A 19,211-nucleotide genomic window follows, 5' to 3' on the forward strand; every position below is an offset into this window, starting at 1 on the left:
CCTCCTATTTTCTTAGGGAGATCTTGAACTACTGACCCATTTTGTGTAGTGATTAAAGGTCTTTTCTGGTGCTACTTAGAAAAATTTCCACTGCATGTTCTAGGCTGCTAGGATTTCATCTTTAAATGTTATGTTGTTATCACGATTTTCAGTCTCATCCACGTCAATTAATCAATCCCAGATTTTCCCTCATTTTTCCAAACTCAGACTCTACATCTATTCCTGGCAGCAATTCCCTTATCTAAGACTTGTTTGCAAACAAAAATACAACCCAGCATCTTTGAGTCCATGATGTGAGAATATAGTCCCATATAACTTTTTTGTAACTGTTGTTAAGTGTTTCTCCTTTTTTTTTTTTTTTTTTGTTCATTTCCCACCTATCTAGCAGTTTCAAAGTTGTGCACTTAAGGTTGAGGTCATTAGCTGGATTGACTCCGTGCAGGGCCATGGGGTGCTAGTTGCAAATGGGCATCAAAAGAGCACTCCTCTAGAACTAGGAGGCAGGAGGAGGTGGTTGGGCGGTTGCGGGAGGGGGGAGGGAACTGGGCAGGGCTGTGTGGAGAGGGACGCCCAGGGGAGGTGCCAGGTCGGAGGCTGCCCCACCACAATGCCCCACCACAATCTCACGTGCATCAGGAAGGAGCTGGCTGCAGGAGCCTTTCGCGAGAGTCCCAGCCCACCCAGCCTTGCCCTGAACTCAGATCCGCTAGGCTCACAGGTCCCACCAGAACTAGGGGGACCTGTGAGCTACCGATGTCAAGTCCCAGGGTACACCCCTGAGCCCAGTCACAGTGCTTATGCTGGGATAGTAGGGCAGAGGAGGCGTATGGGGACTTGGGTCCAGAGGGTGACCCAGAAAGGGTGGGAGAGTTGTGGTCACTCTAGGACTCTGGCTCCGCACGTGAAGGGCCCCAGGTTGCACTTCCAGGAGGAGAAGGCGAAGCCACAGAGGCCACACTGCTCACACAGCAATCCCCCACCCCCCTCTGCCCTTTCTCCAGGCGGGACGCCCCTCCTGTGCTGTCCTCAGAAGGGCTCTTCAGGGACCACACCCCTAGTTTGTGAAGCAGCAGAGCCTGCCCCAGTCTGGACCAGGGACTTTATTTCTTCCACTCTCACCACTGGCTGAAGGCAGACTCCTGTCTCCACAGACTAAAGAGGAATTATCAAAATGAGCTCGAAACTCTAGATTTGAGTTAAGGATCATAAATTAACACAGAAAAATACAACTTTAACAACAAAGACCTGTTTGGAGCCCCAGTTGGAATTAAAAAAAAAAAAAACTTGAACAGAGGGAGTGATAAAGTCTTCCTTCTTTTGCCACCCTCTCTCGGTGGTCCCAAGCTTTCTCATCTCCTACCTCACAAGACTCTATCAACTGCTTTGAGACTTTTAGAATAAAGATCCCCAGGCATATCACTGCTGTTACCCTGTGAGGATTTCCCCAGTGCTGGGTTAGACTAAGACAGAATCCTTCCAAGGCTTCCAGGGCCTGTGTACTGGACAGTCAACACAAGGAGCCTCAGAGCCCACTTCGTTTTTCCTGTAGTTGGGCATGACCCCAGGGACATGACCCTTGAGAGTGCTGACACTTCCTGAAGCCAGTGACCCTCCCCCTGGGCTTCTCTCTGCCTGGGTCTCAGAATCTCTGAGGCCAACTTGTACCCTCGGAAGTGTTTCTGCTGAAGGACATGTAAACAGCAGTGTGGATTTGTGTCCTGCAGTCTGCAAAACTGCCTCCCCTGAGTGGGGTGAGGAGCTACTGAAATACTGAAATCATTGAAACTAGCAGAAGCCACAGCTCATGGTGCTGGGAGAAAACTGGGAAGGACGGAGAGGTGAAGAGGCTATAAAGGCCCAGTCATGAAGGCGACCATGGGCCAGGATGTCCTGAAGTCGCAAAGCTGACCAATGCTGAGTGCCCTAAAACCTGCCACTCCTGTGCACATCTTTTCTTTCAATGGACAAAGTCTTCCCCTGCTCTTATGTGCCTGGGCTGGAAGGGCCTTTGACTTATAACATGAAGCAGCCTCCAGAGCCTCTTGGGGCAAGTGATGGTCAAGGAGGCTCTGCCTAACCCCACCCTGCCCTTCCCACTTGTCAGAGGACCAGGAATTTCAGTCTTCCAGCTCCTGGGCTGATCTAGTGACTTGTAACAGGATTTCGCTGGAACTGGAAGGTGTTGAAGACAGGAAGTACTCCTGGGTTTCTTCACCCAGCTGAATGCCTAGTTCCTGGTCTTATTACACGGCTTACATTCAGGATAAGAAGAGGCATTTGGAGCTTTACGCATGACCTCTTAGCAGAGGTTTCTGTTCAGGAGCGAAGAGGTAAAAAGAAAGCAGTGTCTACTAAGTCCTTTTCCAAGAGTCTCAGGAAATTCTCACGAAGACCTTCTCAGGTAAGGACTGACGGGAAATGCCTTGGTTTAATATTAAACTTTGCCCTTGACACATTTTGTTTATGGAGGGCATATACAAGGTTGTCCGCTCAAGGAAGCACTGTAGTTCTTATCTAGACTTTATGTAGAATGAGTATATATAAAACCTAAACTTGGTCCTTAAGCAAGGGGTTACCTCTCAGAGAAGGCCTATGGGAAGGTTTCTACCAAATTCTGTGGTGCTGCCATTGCTCCAAGGATCCCAGGTGGTGCCAAGTTTGAGCACTCGGCTGTTAACCGAAGGTTAGTTTTTTGAACCCACCAAAAGGCTCTAAGGAGTAAAGACCTGGCGAACTGCTTACGTTAAGATTACAAACCAGGAAACCCTATCGGGGAAGTTCTCCTTTTACACTAGGCCACAATGACTCAGAAACCCACTCGATGGCACCTAGCAATATCAACAGGAAGTCGTTGCCCCCCATGTGCTTGAACTGCCTCTCTGGGGAAGGTTGGCCTTCAGAGCCAGCTCATGGCCACACGGGAACTGAGGCTCATGTTTTGTTACCACACCTTAGTTTCAGTCAGTAAATTTATTTTCCAGTTTATTCACTAGACTTGACTACAGACATATCTCAGGTATTGTCAAAATTAATTCCATTCTCTAATAATGATTTGCCAGGATGTATTTCCAAGCGTTTCCAAGAGACTGGAAAAACTTTCCAAAGAGGCTTGTTCAGCGCCATGTTGTGCAGTAACTACAGTGTTGACATAGTATATTTATCCACATAGTTTCCACGTTTTCTGCTTTCCATAAATACAACTGAAATTCCAAGTCTACCACCTGAAGTACTTCCTTTAGTGTTTCACTTAGAAGTCTGGTGGTGATGAATTCTCTCAGTTTTCTTTCCCCTAAGAATGGCATTACTTGTGCTTTACTCCTGAAGGTAATGATTGGACATAGAATTCTGGGTTAATATTTCCATCTTTCAGGGTTGAAAAAATGATGTTTCACAATCTTTTTTTTTTTGGCTTCTATGGCTTCTGATAGTGAATACAGAGTCATTCAAATTATTTTTCTCAGGTGAAATGTGTTGTTTTCTCTCTACCTCCTTCCTGAGTATTTTCTTGACCTTTGTTATTCTGCAGTTGATTATGATGTATGGTATTTTTATGCAAGTAACCCATGTTCTATATATATATATGTGTGTCAACTGTTTTTCCCCTCCCGGGTATGTCTGTGAGTACAGTATACTGTTTTTTTTCTTTTTACATGCTGCTGTTAAAAAAAAAAAAAAATTAGAGTAATGTACTTACAAATATATTTGGGATGTGGGGTAAGGCCCACTGGGTTGGCAAAAAACCCATAACCCGCAGAATATTTTTGTGAAAATTCGGTATTGGGGCATGGAATTATTTAACTTGCTGTGGTTTGCTGAACTTCTTGAATCTGTAAGTTTATGTCTTTCACCACATTTGGAAAGTGTTCAGCCAGTATTTTTTCAAATACTATTTTCTTCACCACACGTTTTGTCCACTTCTTCTGGAGTTCCAATAAATAAGCTTTTTGTCTAGTTCTTGAGGCACTGTCCATTTTTTTCCATATTTTCCTCTCAGTTTGCAGAATGGATATTTTCTACTGATCTATTTCAAGTATTTAGTTTTTTTCTCTGTCATCACCATTCTGCTATTGTGAAAATATCAACTGAAATTTTGATTTCTACGATTGTACTTTTAACATGTAAAATTTTCATTTGCAAATAGCACCTATTATCTTTCCATTTATTTAAAAAGTGTCCCTGTTATTTCTTGGATTAGAATAGCATTTTAAAATCTGTTTCTTATGATTTTGAGAGTACAAGTCCTGCTTAAATTTTATGGAGAATTTTTTTGTTTTTAGCAGTCAATTGACCCAGTTATGTTCAGGCTCCAAGTTCTGTCCCATCTTCTGTATTCTATGGTTCAAATGTTAGTTCAATTTTTGAAGGCTTTGCAGGTGTATTTAGGTCTAATCTATGTGAGCGCCACTCAGTATGGAACCTCGATGGCATTCTAACCCATAGTGCGGGTCTTAAAGGATTTGATAATGCTTCTTAGGGTCAGGGCAATGGATACGCACCTGGGGGGTGAACCAGGAGTTCATAGCAAGTCTGCAGAATCTCTTTCTTGCACAGCCTCCTCTTTCTCTTTCTCTTCTGCTCTCTGAGTTCAGAAGGAGTGCTTTCCTGGCCCACTGGCGGGAATGCTGGGGCTTTAATCTCCTCATTCTGTTGTGCACATCAGTGACTGGTTCTGCCTATGGGGCCAAAGCACTGGACAACCAGCCAAAAGGCTGGCACTTTGAACGTGTCAAGAAGCGCCTCAGAAGACAAGCCTGGTGATCTGCTTTTGAAAAGTCTCACCCTTTGAGGCAGAATTGACTAGGTGCCAGTTAACAGCAGAGAGAGAGAAAATGTAATGGAGCTTTCTCTACAATATTTGGTTCTTCCATACTCTGGTCAGAGAGAAGGATTCTCCTCTGCCAGAGTTTCAGGCGTGTGCCCACCTGCCCAGCTGCTTGTCTCTCTCCTTTACGGACCTTCTATCCCATTTATATGAGAGAGGGCTTCTCTCGGGCCTGTTTCTGTCCACAACGGGCGTGCAGCTGTGAGATTTGGGCTCATTTAATTTCAGCCTCTGGAATGTTCATACTTTATGTTCTCTTCCCACCCCGCCCCCATCCACCTTCAACACTTTCCTTTGCAGAGTCCTGAGATAGTGTCCCATGCATTTGTCCAGATACTTAGTTGTCAGATACCAGCATAGCCACCGGGGGCAGTGCTGTTGTGGTTGAGGGGGGAGGGACTGTACACTGAAGGAGCTGCAAGACCTGGCTGCCTTGTGTGAGCAGGACGGGGGTGTGCTGAGGAGTGGGTGCTGAAGGTGCTGAGTCAAGGGGAGTTTAATATAAAGTTGGGTCAAGGATAGTTTGTTGACAAGGATTTATTGCCGTAGCAAGGGTTCTGGAAATGGGTTTAATATGCTGTGGGATTGCTTTTGGAAGCTTAGAAAAGGCAATGGCCCACATTCTCTGAAATGGAAATGCCAGACCTGCTAGGTCAGATGTTGGAAGAGGGATTAAAAGCCTCCAATATGTGGGCATGTCTGAGTTAGTCTTCTATAAGACCATTTTTTGGAGGTCCTGAAGGATACCCATTTCATCAAAAGAATAAGGAATGCGGAGATGAGGGGAGCACCAGCAACATAGAGCTTACCAATATGTATACTTTGTAGGGAGTCCCTGGACGCCACAAACAGTTAAGTGCTTGACTATTATCTGAAAGTCTGGCAGTTTGAACATACTCAGAGGGTCCTTGGAAGACAGTCCTGGCCATCAACTACTAAAGGATGAAAGCCTTAAAAACACTATTGAACAGTTAGTTCTACTATGCCCACATGGGGTGGTCATGAGTCAGAAATGACTTGATGACAACTAACAGCAACAATCGTCTATAGGCTCAGGTTGTTAGTGGGAGCTGGGCTGCCTAGTAGCAATGCAAATCATGGGATCCCAGCTCCACAGAGGCCAGGTGGAAGTACTTAACCGTTAGAAACAAGTTGTGTGTGATTCCAATAATGGTCAGCAGGTCAGAGTAGTAGTTATCTATTGGGGCATAATAGATTCTCCCCAAACTTAGCAGGTGTGAGATAAATGGAAAATTAATATTCAACTCATTCTGATAAATTTGGAACTAGACAAAAATTTTGGCATCACTCAACATAGTTTTCAGGTGAAGGAATAAACTAGAAAATTTAAATAACTAGTATAATAAGAGATTTTTCAAATAATGATGATATAATTGCATACCTGAATAAAAGACGAATACATCAAAATCAATGGTTTGTCTCCAGTATAGACACGAGGGTCTCAAATTGGCAAGGGTGAGAAGGGCAGACCCTTCTCTTTCCCCTACTACTTGACTGGATCAAACTGTGTTCAAAACTGTAAAATATTTAGGAAAACATTGTTTTGACCAGAGCATCAAAGGACCTCTATGATGAAAACTAATGTACTAAAAATACATAAAATGAAACCTGAATGTATGCAAAAAATATGCCATATTTTCAAATGAGAAGTCTTGTCAATCAAATGGAGGTCCCTAAAACTAATATATAAGTGGAATGTATTTCCAGTCGGAATATTAAGATAGTTGTTTTTGAATTGTATACAGTGATCATACGCTACAAATAGTACAGTAGATAGCAGAGGATGTTGCTGGTGTTAGGAGACTTGGAGTCCATTTCTGACTCATAGTGATCCCATTTCACTGCCCCATAGGGTTTTCTAGGCTGTGATCATTATGGGAGCAGAACAACAGGTCTTTCCCCTCAGTGCCCCCTGGTGGGTTCGACCTGCCAAACCTTCTTTGGATTAGCAGATGAGCACTTAATCACTGCAACACTACGGCTGCTTTAAAAGGTATAGAGAAGAAAAACATGAAAAAGCAGGATACTGACAGGTGTCTACCTCTTCAGGTAACAGAACAAATTGATATTACATAGCATAGAAACTGACAAGTCGACCAATGAAACAAAATCTGCTAAGAAGTCACAATAACCATTGATATAAAGGCGGTATTTTGAGAAAATTATATTTATTTAATAAACGGTGCTGACTCAAGTGACCGTTCTGGGGGACAAAGCTTGCAAAAATGTGATACACAAATGATAGATTTGGAAAATCATGTGAAATGGAGATGACAAGACTTAATAACAATTTCCATTTTACACAGAAGGATAAAAGTTAAGCACTTGAAAAATGAGCAGTGAATTCAAAAAGATCGTTCACAGGAAATCCACATGCCCAATAAACATAGTCCAAGTTGCTCAAAAACACTGGTAGTTAAGAAAATATCAAAGTCCCAGTGAAACTGGCACAATTTAAAAATCAACACCATCTATGACTGGCTGGGCTGTGGGGAGAAGGATACCCTGAGACATGGCTGGAAGGGTGCTTTAGGACAGCCTCTAGGGGAAAGACATGGCCATGGCTCTGTACTTTTAAAACATACTTTGAGCTGGAAATCTCACTCTATGGAGTCTATTGCACAGAAACAGATCCTGTAGTACACAAAGGATAGTTATTATTAGTGTTGACCAAACGTTGACTGTACATTGATGGTTGAATGATAGATAACTTATGGTAAAGCTACATCATCAATAAATGAGTTGTAGTAGTTGAGTGGGAAAAATATCTGTGAGGTATTATTGAAGTATTACTGAAAAAATCTAGTTGCAGAGAAGTGTATATAAAATGAGCACATCTGGGTTAAACAATATCAATTGTTTGAATATGCTTGGATACCTGTTTATGTTTATGAGTGTGTATAAGTCTGTGTCCTTGTTTAAGCAAGGATAAGAGAGACTACTTACCACATTGTTAACCTGAATTATCTTGGATTCACTTGCAGGAAAGAACAGGGGGAGGAGAGGTAGAACACGCAGGAAGAGTGGACTTAAAAAGCATGGATGATAATGTTTCCATTTTAGTAGTGTTATGTATGGACGAACAAATCTGTCTTAAAGGGAGAAAGCCAGAATATTCCTTAGAAGCAAGGATGGCTTTGGCCATGTTATCAAGAGGGAGGGACCAGTCCCTGGAAAAGGACATCATGCTTGGTAAAGGAGAGGTCCAGTGAAAAAGAGGAAGACCCTCAATGAGATTGATACAGTGGCTGCAACAGTGTGCTCAAATATAGCAAAGATTATTAGGATTGCACATGACCGGGTGGTGTTTTGTTCTGTGGTGCAAAGGGCCACTGTGAGTCAGAACTGACTTGATAGCTTCTGACAAGAACATGTAAAAGTCCAGATAAAGTGTACTGAATTGATATCATCTATTTAAATTATTCATGTAAGTTAAAAGATCAAAAAATATAGTGTCAGTGCCATATCTAATGACTTACAGAGAATCAAGGTAGAATATCAAGTGAAATAAGGGGCGAGAGCAATGTGGGTGGAGTGTGACCAGGCTTTCATAAAAGTAAACACCCCAGCAGATATACCTGTGTACCTGTGACTGTGTATATGTGTCCCTGCAGAGAGGTGTAGGGAAGGTTACACATGTGTCTATTAACATTGGATACCCTGGGGGAGCAGGACCAAATTACATATGAGGGTGGGACCCTGACATAAATTTTTTTGTCATACAAATCTGTGATCTTGCAAATGTGATAAAAAACAATTTCAGAGCTTTGGAAATTCATAAACATCATAGATATATGTATATTTTAACGTGTTTTGTTAGATGTTTAAAATAGGTGAAAATCCTCCAGAATGACAGACAAAAGATTTGAATCACTGGCAGGAGAGCACACCGCAGAAAGTAATAATCAGATCCAGTGGATTTCTTGTTGTTCTTGGAGCCAGTGAGTTCCTCTGGTCTCTATAACTGGAAATGACCAAAAATAATTTTGGGAAGTCAGTAGAGTTACCCCTCAAACACGTCTTGCAAGCACACGTCTACAGCTAAATGTAGAAGGCTGGACGCCATGTGCAATTCACTAGGTAACTCATGCGCCTCTAGAAGATTCTCTTTCCTGGATATGCTGCTTCCACCTCCTCCCTGCCTAGCCCCACTGGATAACCCACCTTTGTGCATTTTAGGCCCCATTCAGGTCTGAGCATAGATCATAGAGGACATCAACTGGGAAGGTAGCTTTTAAGAAGAAAGATGTTGATGAAAAGATTTCAGAAAGCAGCACCTCCCCAGCCAGCCTCTCCCCAGCCTGGGAATACCAACCCCTCCCACCCTGATACCTCTGAGAATCTCTGAGTTTTCGTTTTGGATTCTTAGGAGACTGCAGAATTTACCTGGTCTGAACACCTTGGTTCTTTTCTGCCTGTGACCCTCTGCCTCGCAGGAGCCGTCTCTGTCACTCTGAGGAATACACACAGGACAGACTGTGGACGGAGATGCCCATCCTAGAGGCCCTGCCCTCCATTCCTCTGCCCCTGGGGGTTCCCTGTGATACTTGTGGTCTCATTTCCTAGAGAGATGGATACACCCCTGTCATGTCCAGGGCTTCCCCAGACTTGGGATTTGATGTTGTGACTGAGACTGGGGCTTTGTTGTCCACTGTTGAGTCTGGGCCTGAATCTGCCCCTTCCCACCATTACCTCTGATCACCTGTGTTCTCGCTGTTCTCCCCGGGTTTGAAGCCTGTCCTCTCTTTTGGTTCTTTCACCTCAGAGGGCCTTTTTCTTCCAGTTCTTTGACCTCGGGACAGGTCAGATCGACCACAGGAAAACAAAAAAAAAATTAGCATGTTTGTTTGACATGTCAAGAACCGGAATGTACAGCTTGATTTAGGAGAAGAAAAAGTTCCAAAGCTCTACCCCTTCCCCTAGGACATGCTCTACAGGAAATATCCTGCAAGCCCTGGATCAACTCTTATCCAGAAATGGTTAACACCCAGGGGGATTTTTCTACACCACCTCCCACTTACATTCCCCTAATGTGGCAAAAAGGATGCATCCCAATCATAAACCCAAATTCACCCTAGGAGACCAGAAGACATGGATGGGGTGAGTTCATTTTCCTTCCACCTGCCCTCCTCTCCTCCTACCAAGCCCTGTCTCTTTCTCTGCCTCTATACTGCTGGGAAGGGACCCAGAGTTGTTTGTTTAGGGCTTTATGTCCACTGCTCACCTGCAGACATGTTTCCCAACAGCCTGCCATCTCTCTGATTCCTTCTCCTCCAAAGAACTCAGTGACACCCCCTTCACCATCACACCTCAGCAGGGCCCCCCCCAATCCTCCCAAGTCCCCCGAAATCCCATTTCCCTTTCCCTATTTATGCTGCGCTCATCCTTAGGGTCCCAAGATCTCACCACCCAGATGAGGCCTGTCCTGTCCTCTCCTGGGCCAGGGGAGCCTCTGAGGGGACCTGGTGTCTGCGGTCAGCTATCTGGGACTTCTTCCATCCAGATCCCCCTTAGGGCTGGAGTTCTCTGTGCACTTGGGTTGGGAGGGTTGGGGTCACAGGGGGAAGGACGGTATGATCTTCCAGGGGAGCTGGGTTAAACGAACCTGAATGGAGGTCTCTCCTGAAGGGCCCACGTGTCCAGCCCAAAGGCCCTGCTCCTCCTAGTCCCGGGGTTCTAGCTCGTCTTCAGGCGCTTCCCCCTCTGGCCTCGGTGGTGCGCCTGCGCCTTCTGCAGCCTGGTCTCCTGCCTCTGCAGCCTGTCCAGCTGGTGCCTCAGCCTCTTCAGTTCTTCTCTCTGCTTCTCCAGCTGCTCCTCGAGGAGTCTGCAGACCGCTCTCTTCTCCCTCACCTCCCTCTTCTTGGCGGCCATCAGGCAACGCCTGGCCAGCTGGTGGCAGCGTCTGGGCCTGCGCTGCACTGAGCGTGGCAGCTGCCTCTCCAGCAGCTTTTCAAAGAAGACCCGGCAGCTGAAGCCCTGAGTCACACCATGCTCCGCGTGCGCAACCAGGGCCTCCCGGGACTCGAACACGCGGCAGCAGGCCACGCAGCGGAAGCCGTGCTTACGGGTCACCAGCCACTCCGGGGTGGTTGCGCGGGGTCTCTCCCCATGCTCCTCCCCTTGGTCGGTGGGCTCCTGGGTACAGGTCTGGGGCCCCTCCTGCCAGGGCTCCAGGTTGCTGACCAGGGACTCAGTATTGGCCAGACTTGGGGCAGAGCCGATGGTGCTCTCCTCAGAGAGCTCGGCTTCAAAGACCTGGGGCATCTTGCCCACAGGGGCAAAGGAGGTTTTGGTCTGCCAGGAGACCGCCACCCCCTTGACCGTGCGCACCTTGGTGAAATATGCACACCTGACCCATGGCTTTCCTGGGGCAGCCCCGTAGCTGGAGGAGTGAGAGGTCTGCTCCGTGAAAGATGACAGAAAAGAGTTCTCAGATTGTTTTGGAATCTTCCTGGGCCTGGAGCTTCGACTTTTTTCATGGGATGTTGTTGACTGTTGTGCATTTTCCTCTTGGATAGAGACCTCTGAGAATAGAGAGTTAATTTCCTTGAGCTTTCAGGGTCCTTATTCTCACCTGTGACCCCAAAGCTTTGGTCATAGGGACCCCTGGAGGCCTCTCCATCACCACATCCTCCACCTCTGCAGACCCCATGCTTTCTTTCTTCTTCCCCAGAGACCCACCACCCTTTGGGGGCACTGCTGTGGAAGACAAAGTCTCCATTGTAAAGTGGCACTGTTTATGGTAGTTCATTTTTTAAGAAGTTATTTTTCTTTAATTCCACATTTATTGAATTCCAATGAATTTGTTCCTTTGGAACTTAGAAATGACCTCATTCCCATGAAGCTTCATAATAAATGTGTGACTTGATGTTTTGTATGCGGGTGATATTCTTAGTAAATTTGGAGGGTAAACACTCCAGAGCAATGGTCACCTCTTTTCATCCTCTTTTTACTGAAAGGCTTTTTATAGAGGAGTTATACGTAAAGAGAAGAATGTGTATATTTAGTTATGATTCTTACATGTGTACCTCTTCCTTGCACCCTTCTTAACCCAGCCACAGTAGAAGATGAAAATTGTTTTTCTCAGAATAGAAGCCCAGTCCTTAGTAGATGAAGTGAGGCAGAAAGAGATGGCCGTATCTGAGAACCTTGATGCAAGAACTTCAGAGAGAGAACACACAGCCTCCTCCGCTGTGTATGTCTCAGTGGGTTGTCTGTGTCAACCTAAAGGTCTGTGTATGTTTCTGAATCTGTGGGAAGGACTGCAGAGTTCAGGATGCAGAAAGAGATGGAGCTCGGTCGGGTGCGTTGGATGGAGGGAAAGCTCGAGAGAGAGACAAGATTCAGAGATGGAACATGCCAGCAGTTGGTTAGAAGGATACAGAGATCAAGGAGGGGGCAGAAAGCAGGGCTCAGCCACTGAAGGGCAGAATGGGGCAGCAACCAAGAAGACAAAGGGGGGGCAGACTAGTCGGAGAAAGAATGGATAACTAAGAATGATAGCAGAAACTGAGGTTAGCTATAGTTGGAATTTTAAAATTCTTTCCTGCTAGACTTTGAAAACATCATGCTAAATGGAATAAGTTAGTATTTGCCCTAAGTATAGGGCAAATACTGTACGATCTGACTTACATGAAATAAGCAAATATATAGAAAGCAAGGATTATTGGTCGTTGCCAGGTGTGGGCAGGGGGAAGGGGAAGTTTTTCCACTGGGGCATTGAGGTTGTGTTAATGGTTGTAGAAAAGTTTGGAGAAGGATATTGAGAATGGTTACACGACTTGAAGAATGTAATGAGTATCACTGACTCATACATTAGAAATCATTCAGTTATGTTTTATGTATATTTTCAACACAATTTAAAAAAATAAAACTTTGCAATTACAGGAGAAAAAAAAAAACAATCTATACTATAGCTGTCTTTACCTAGAAGAAATGTTAAACCCTTAGGTAAAGATGGTCAGGAGACCTTGGAGGAGAAGGGAAATCCCTAGAGCTAGAGGGGCAGGGCCTTCCTGGACCTTCTTCCGCCTGAGTCCAGGCTGAGGACTGTGGCAGCTTACATTGACTGGGAACTCTGAATGAATGTGTCGTACTGTGCTCCATCACACCACCCACTCCCAAAACCTCCTGATAAATTTGATATATTTTTTTAATTCGCATGATATATTAATTCATTCTCTTGAAAAAATTAAGTACAAGTCTCTGTAACCACCCTTCTCCCTGGTTCTATACCCACTGCCCCAGTTGCCCACCTGCGTTCTTTCCACTAACAAAGCAGGAGAGTTCACAAATCTGACTTGTCTGCTACTGTTATGGAAGCCCCTCAGATGACAGTAGAATTCTATACTTCACTCACTTATTTATTCCTTCATTTATTTATTCACACTATAATTTCTTACTGTTTACTAATAGACAGGAAGTTTTTTCAGGTGAAAGCCTCGGTGATCCCTTGTGGTCCTTGTCTCCGGGGTGAATCAAACCCCTTGCTGCCCAGCACCCATCACACAGACTGAATTTTCCTCCCACCCTTACCTCGGGCCTTGGAGAAAGGCCTCTTCCTCATGTATTGCCGCTCCATTCTGGCTGGGTGAAGATGAACCACGAAGGATGGTCAACGGCAAGATGTTTCTTCTCCTCCCACGTAGAGATGATGTCCCAAACTCTCACAAGTTGGGGACCTTGATTTAGGCAGAACCGTTTGTAATTTGGTATCCAAAGTCGCTCTCCCACAGGAGACCTCAGACCCACAAAGAGCAGTTGGGATCTGAGTGAGCACCAAGGTTTCCAGTAACTCTTGTGTGACATCATCGCTGACATCGCTCAGTTCCAAGGGCCCAGTTTGAATCTAAACAGCGCACTAGGAAAAAATATGGCAACTGTTGTGGGAGAGGCTAGGAGGCTGGGAGGAGGGAAATTATATCTTAAAAATGAATTGAAATGTTCACTTAAAGAAGTCAACATCTAAGAGGAAGGAAACTGTGAGTTGAGGAAATAGAAGAGTATAATGAGTCGCTATTTCTCCCAAACCTCTTCTCTGGCCCTGAATCAAATCTCTCCAGCCCTAGAAACACAATGTCCACTCTGAACACCTCTCAGGCCTCCTTTGCCACTTAGGCTTCACACAGGCTGTTCCCTCTGACTAGTAGACGTTCTCTCCCTTCCTGTTGACTGGTTCCTCCTCCAAGGTACCCAGTCTGTGCTTCTGGTTTATGTATTCAGAGGACCTAGTAATCTTTTAGTAATCCTCCATCATAGCACTGAGTCATAGGAGATGCTCAATTTCCAATTTGTGTCTTCCAAATGTGTTGTAAATAACTTGGGCACAAAGACGAGGTCTGCCTCATATTTGGCAGTCCCAGAAACTGAGACAGAACCCCACCCATAGGAGATACCCAATATATATCTATTGATTAAATAAAAGAAAACTCTTCCAAAAGACTCACCCTTCGTAGCCATCCGTGCAGAATGGAGTTTTTGGTCTGTTGCCTGGAGGTACCATCACTCAGTGGTGGTGTCTAGGCCACTCTCTCTTGACCTCCTGACTCTCAACCCTGTGAAGCCTCTTGGCCTGTCCACATGCTTCTCCCTTGGGGCCACTAAAAAGGGTAGGATTACATCGTCACAGAAAAGCACTGAGACTCCGGACGACGTCTATGGTCAACCTGCCTGGGAGGCTTAGGAGAGCCCTCGGGGAAAGGTCCACTGTCCTCTGCTTGATCTCCTTTTTTGTCCAGGGGGCAATTAGAAAAGGAAGAAGCAAATTGTTGAAACATTTTAAGGCAGGGTTTGGGAAGTTGTGCTTGGTAGGTAGAGGAGAGCCTGAGGATTTGAAGGAAAAATAAAGATGTCAACATGGGAGCAGAGGGCTCGCTTTGTGTGACGACAGATGGTAGAATGTGGGCAAGTGGTTGGAAATATAAAAAAAAAGAAAATCTCCTAACCATCCACTCGTATTTCACAATTTAGGTCAAGCATCACTTCCTGGTGGAAGCCTTTCCAACCCTACACCTGGTAGAATTTCCCACCCTGCTCCACACTCTATTGTATTTAAGAAACGCTTCTGCCACAACTAGGGACAAACTTGATTGCATTTACATGTTGTGATGGATAGCAAAAATGGCCACATGTTCTAATATGTATGTATCCATACATATTATATGACCTACAGCTCCCTTTCTCAAGAGCAAGATTCTTCCTCCAGTCCTTGAATTTGGACTGATCTATGATTGCTTTGGCCTTTGGGACAGTGTAAAGACCAATAGAAGCAGAGACCGAATATAATTAGACACATCGTGACTTGCTCTCTTACCAAAAACGAAACCCATCACTCTCAAGTATATTCTAACTCATAGTGACCCTGAAGGACAGAGTAGAACTGCCCCATAGGGTTTCCAAGGCTGTAATCTTTACAGAAGGAGAGTGCCATGTCTTTCTTCTGCAGAGCAGCTGGTGGGTACAAACTGATTACCTTTCCTTTAGCAACTGAGCCCTTAATCACTGCACCACCAGGGCTCCTCCTTGCCCTCTTGCTGCTCTTCAAACACTGAGAACCCATGGGAACATCCCAGGGCACCCTCATAAATGACAAGAGACCATTAGAAAGAGAATCCAGCAGAGAAGATTTCAGGCCCTCTGCCTGCCAGCTGACATGGTGGCTGATTCCCGATACATGAGGGAGCCCAGCCGAGAGCGGCTGAGTCTGCCCCAGACCAGAAGAACCCCAAACTGCCAACCCGGAAACCTGTGAGCGAAGTAACTGCTTGTTCTTTTAAGGCACTTCATTTTTGGGTCATTTCTTATACAGCAATTGATAACTGATTTGTTAACTGGGCTGTTTCTCTCACCAGACTGCAAGGAATCTTTTCTTAGTCATTTCTGTATCTGGCAGAGGGTTGTTCATGTAGTCATTAGACAGTAGAAATTTCTTCATTTACATCATTTAAAAGTTTCTAACATTATGTTTTAACTTTCTTTTATAAATAAGATATGGGTGGATTTGCAAGTCTAACCTGAGTGTACATGTTTTTTCCTTAGGTATTAATCCCTTTTTCTTGCTATTACTCATACATTTAGACATAATTCCAATATTATACTTCATATTCACTGTTCTTTTTTTTATTATTATTATTCTGCTTTTCCTGTTTCTTTTTTTATTGGAATGATGAAATTTCTCTTACTTTCTTTTTCCTTCTAGAGATTTGAAAGTTGTATTTTCAATTCCTATTCTTTTATAGTAAACATGAGATCTTTGAACATTTTAATATTTGGTATATTGTATCAAGTTCATATCTCAGTTCTCCTCTCAAACAGTAATTTTTTGCTAGCTGCCATTGAGGTGACTCCGACTAATGGTGAACTTAGGTACCACAGAACTAAAGGTTGCCAGGTCCTGTGTCATCCTCACAAGTGCCAGCAATTTAGATTCCATCATTATGGCTAATGTGCCAGTCCATGTCACCAAGGGTCTCCTACAGCCTTGTTGGCCTTCTTCTTCACCAACCATGATATTCTCCTCTAGGACTGATTAATCTGTCCTGATGACATGTCCAAAGCAAGTGAATTGGACAGTATTCTCTTGTGATCTGTAAGGGTTTAATTGTCCAATTTTCAGAAGTAAATCTCCAGGTCTTTCTTCCTAGTGTGTCTTAGTCTTGAAGCTCCACTGAAACCTGTCCACCATGGATAACCCTGTTGGTATTTAAAATACTGGTGGCCTAGCTTCCAGCATCATAGCAACATCCAAACCACCACAGTACAGCAAACTAAGAGACAGGCAGTGAGCCGAACAGGGTATTGTTGTTGTTAGGTGTCATCAGGTCAGTTCTAATTTATCGTGACCCTATATACAGCAGAACAAAACACTGGCCAGTCTTGTGCCATCCTCACACTTGTTATTATGCTAGAGCCCATTGTTGCAGCCACTGTGTCAATCCATCTCACTGAGGGTCTTCCTCTTTTTCACTTTCTACTTTACCAAGCATAATGTCCTTCTCCAGGGCCTGGTCTCCCCTGATAACATGTCCAAAGTATGTGAGACAAACACTCACCATCTGTGCTTGTAAGGAATATTCTGGCTGTACTTCTTCCAAGACAGATTTGTTTATTCTTCTGGCAGTCTATGGTATATTCAATATTGTTCACCAACACCATAATTCAAAGGCAGCACTTCTCTTCGGTTTCCCTTATTCATTGTCCAGCTTTCACATACGTATGAGGCGTTTGAAAATGTCATGGCTTGTGTCAGGCACACCTTAGCCTTCCGAGTGACATCTGTGCTTGTCACCAGCTTAAAGAGTTCTTTTGCAGCAGATTTGCAATACATCATTTGATTCCTTGATTGCTGCTTCCATGAGCATGGACTGGGGAACCGAATAAAATGAGATCCTTGATAACTTCAATCTTTTCTCTGTTTATCATGATGTTGCTTATTGGTCCAGTTGTGAAGATTTTTGTTTTCTTTATGTTGAGATGCAACCCATACTGAAGGTTGTAGTCTTTGATATTCACCACTAAGTGCTTCAGGTCCTCTTCACTTTCACCAAGTTTGTGTTATCTGCATATCGTAGGTTGTTAATGAATCTTCCTCTAAACCTAATGCCACATTCTTCTTCATAGAGTGCAGCTTTTTGGATTATTTGCTCAGCATACAGATTGAATAAATGTGATGAAAGGATAGAACCCTGACACAAACTATTCCTGATTTTAAACCACATAGTGCCCCTTGTTCTCTCTGAAAAACTGCCTCGTGGTCTATGTACAGGTTTCAAATGAGCAAACTTAAGTGTTCTAGAATTTCCGTTCTTTGAAGTGTTACCCATAGTTTGTTATGATTCACACAGTATAATGCGATTTCATAGTCAATAAAATGCATGGAAACATCTTTCTGGTATTCTGGTATTCTCTGCTTTCAGCCCAGATCCATCAGACATCAGTAATGATATTCCTGATTCCATATCCTCTTCTGAATCTGACTTGAATTTCTGTTGCAACTTCTTTTTAATGATCTTCAGCAAAATTGTACTGGGTTTTGATATTAATGATATTGTTTGATAGTTTCTGAATTTTGTTGAATCACTTTCTTTGGAATGTGCACAAACATGGATCTCTTCCAGTCGGTTGGCTAAATTATTCAGCCAGTGCTGCATCTGTTTGTTGAAACATCTCAATTGGTACCTGTCAGTTCTTGGAGTCTTGTTTTGTGCCAATGCCTTCAGTGAAGCTCGGAGTTCTTCCTTCAATACCATCAGTTCTTGATGACATGCTGCCTCCTGAAATGGTTGAACATCGACCCATGCTTTTGTGTGTGTGTGTATGTCTGTGCCGTGACCCTGTGTATTCTTTCCATCTTATTTTGATGCTTCCTTGTTGTTCAATATTTTGCCCGTACAATCCTTCACTACTGCATCTCGAGGCTTGGATTTTTTTCTTCAGTTCCTTTAGCTTGAGAGATGCCAAGCATGTTCTTCCCGTTTGTTTTTCTAACGCCAAGTCTTTGCACATGTCATTATCATACTTTGTCTTCTCGAGCCGCCCTTTGTAAATCTTCTCTTCAGCTCTTCTACTTCATCATTTCTTTCATTTCCTTTAGCTACTTTGCGTTCAAGAGCAAGTTTCAGAGTATCTCTGACATTCATATTGGTCTTTTCTTTCAGTATAAGGGCTGTATTTGAGGGTACCATCATTTTTATAACTTGCTAGTATCCTCTGTCAGGGCAGTTATTGACTGTAGCTGCACGCCACCTAGTTCTTCTGGTTTCAGGCTGATGGCGTCTCTGGTTTATGTGGCCATTAAGGGAAGACCTGTTATTCAAAGAATTATACGTAGAGGAAAATTTGTATATTTATGTATAACTTAAAGCTTCTCCTTTAAGATTGCCTTTCCCTGAAGAGAAAGCTCTCACCATGTCATTATGAGAAATACTCTTTCAGTGTGAGGCAGAAAGAGATGTCCATATTTGAGAGTCCGATGGTACAAATCTCAGTAGCCAAGACACAACCACATCAACTGTGTGTGTGGGTGGGTTGTATATGTCAACATAAGGGTCTGTATTTTTCTGAGTATGAAGGTAGGATTGGCGAGTTAAGGAAGAAAGAGATGGAAGCATCTTGGGAGTGGAGTGCAAACTCCGTGACAGAAGTTGCAGCAGGGGATCTCTCAAGAGGGTTTTAGAGGCCAGTTAGAAACCTAGGAAGCAAAAGGAAATAGGGCCAGTGGAGGGCAGCACTACAGTAGTGGTGGGGGGTAGCAAAAATAATGGTAGTGGAGAGGGCAACAAAACTGCCCTGAAACGAGTGGCAAATTAAAGATTCTAGACAAAATTCAGGTTCAGAAAAGTAGGAATGTAAAAAAATTCTATCCTATAGC

At 44.0% G+C, this 19,211-nt stretch overlaps 1 long non-coding RNA gene across 1 annotated transcript in view; it reads left to right on the plus strand.

The window, feature by feature from the left end:
* The first annotated feature begins 1,711 nt into the window (after window positions 1–1,711).
* Window positions 1,712–19,211, plus strand: part of LOC135229299 (uncharacterized) — a 55,689-nt gene continuing 38,189 nt past the window's right edge. The window contains exon 1 of the long non-coding RNA XR_010320083.1: window positions 1,712–2,401. This is a non-coding gene — a long non-coding RNA (uncharacterized LOC135229299). The remainder of the gene's footprint in view (window positions 2,402–19,211) is intronic.

The sequence above is a fragment of the Loxodonta africana genome, unplaced genomic scaffold, assembly GCF_030014295.1.
Source record: "Loxodonta africana isolate mLoxAfr1 unplaced genomic scaffold, mLoxAfr1.hap2 scaffold_181, whole genome shotgun sequence".
Lineage (NCBI taxonomy): Eukaryota > Metazoa > Chordata > Mammalia > Proboscidea > Elephantidae > Loxodonta > Loxodonta africana.